We start from the raw sequence: 2,148 nt of genomic DNA, 5'->3' as shown, positions 1-2,148 counted from the left end.
AAAGCTATCTACACATTCAATGCAATCCCAATCAAAATTGCACCAGCATTCTTCTCGAAACTAGAACAAGCAATCCTAAAATTCATATGGAACCACAAAAGGCCCCGAATAGCCAAAGGAATTTTGAAGAAGAAGACCAAAGCAGGAGGCATCACAATCCCAGACTTTAGCCTCTACTACAAAGCTGTCATCATCAAGACAGCATGGTATTGGCACCAAAACAGACACATAGACCAATGGAATAGAATAGAAACCCCAGAACTAGACCTACAAACGTATGGCCAACTCATCTTTGACAAAGCAGGAAAGAACATCCAATGGAAAAAAGACAGCCTCTTTAACAAATGGTGCTGGGAGAACTGGACAGCAACATGCAGAAGGTTGAAACTAGACCACTTTCTCACACCATTCACAAAAATAAACTCAAAATGGATAAAGGACCTAAATGTGAGACAGGAAACCATCAAAACCTTAGAGGAGAAAGCAGGAAAAGACCTCTCTGACCTCAGCCGTAGCAATCTCTTACTCGACACATCCCCAAAGGCAAGGGAATTAAAAGCAAAAGTGAATTACTGGGACCTTATGAAGATAAAAAGCTTCTGCACAGCAAAGGAAACAACCAACAAAACTAAAAGGCAACCAACGGAATGGGAAAAGATATTCGCAAATGACATATCGGACAAAGGGCTAGTATCCAAAATCTATAAAGAGCTCACCAAACTCCACACCCGAAAAACAAATAACCCAGTGAAGAAATGGGCAGAAAACATGAATAGACACTTCTCTAAAGAAGACATCCGGATGGCCAACAGGCACATGAAAAGATGTTCAGCGTCGCTCCTTATCAGGGAAATACAAATCAAAACCACACTCAGGTATCACCTCACGCCAGTCAGAGTGGCCAAAATGAACAAATCAGGAGACTATAGATGCTGGAGAGGATGTGGAGAAACGGGAACCCTCTTGCACTGTTGGTGGGAATGCAAATTGGTGCAGCCGCTCTGGAAAGCAGTGTGGAGGTTCCTCAGAAAATTAAAAATAGACCTACCCTATGACCCAGCAATAGCACTGCTAGGAATTTATCCAAGGGATACAGGAGCACTGATGCATAGGGCCACTTGTACCCCAATGTTCATAGCAGCACTCTCAACAATAGCCAAATTATGGAAAGAGCCTAAATGTCCATCAACTGATGAATGGATAAAGAAATTGTGGTTTATATACACAATGGAATATTACATGGCAATGAGAAAAAATGAAATATGGCCTTTTGTAGCAACGTGGATGGAACTGGAGAGTGTGATGCTAAGTGAAATAAGCCATACAGAGAAAGACAGATACCATATGGTCTCACTCTTATGTGGATCCTGAGAAACTTATCAGGAACCCATGGGGGAGGGGAAGGAAAAAAAAAAAAAAAGAGGTTAGAATGGGAGAGAGCCAAAGCATAAGAGACTGTTAAAAACTGAGAACAAACTGAGGGTTGATGGGGGGTGGGAGGGAGGAGAGGGTGGGTGATGGGTATTGAGGAGGGCACCTTTTGGCATGAGCACTGGGTGTTGTATGGAAACCAATTTGTCAATAAATTTCAGAAAAAAATAAATAAATAAATAATATGCTGAAAAAAAAAAAAAAAAAAAAAAGATTTTGTTATAGGAAAGATTCCAGGTCAAGTTGTAGACTGTGACACATGATTCATCCTGTACCCTACCTCCTCCCCCACTGAAATTCCAAGACAGATCATTTTCAAAAAACCATATCAGTAGAAAACAATTAGTGTACCATCAGTGTACCAGAACTACTTGGAAAATAGAAAGCAAATGCATTTGAATTTCCTGAAAAAAAAAAAATCAATAGAGAAGAAATTGCATCTTAGGCCAAAGGCCAGTCAGCTTCTCTAAGAAGCCTCAGATAAGATTCAGGCTCAGTATCAGCAAATTCAAAGAGAGAAGTTGGCTGCAGAACAACTTTCAGTGTAGTTTCTTAAAGATGTTTCCTTTAAGAAAACTTAAAGGACTTGTAGTAACTTAAGACTTGCAGTAACTTAATAATTTGTACCAAATAAGCATTAAACAAGATACTTTGTAATAATAAAGGCAGAATTCACAATGAAAATATAAAATCTATACACCAAATAACATAGCACCA

The sequence above is a fragment of the Prionailurus bengalensis genome, chromosome B3 (genome assembly GCF_016509475.1).
Source record: "Prionailurus bengalensis isolate Pbe53 chromosome B3, Fcat_Pben_1.1_paternal_pri, whole genome shotgun sequence".
NCBI classification, from domain to species: Eukaryota; Metazoa; Chordata; class Mammalia; order Carnivora; family Felidae; genus Prionailurus; species Prionailurus bengalensis.
The sequence above is the reverse complement of the archived record's forward strand: the minus strand, read 5'-3'. Positions refer to the sequence as shown.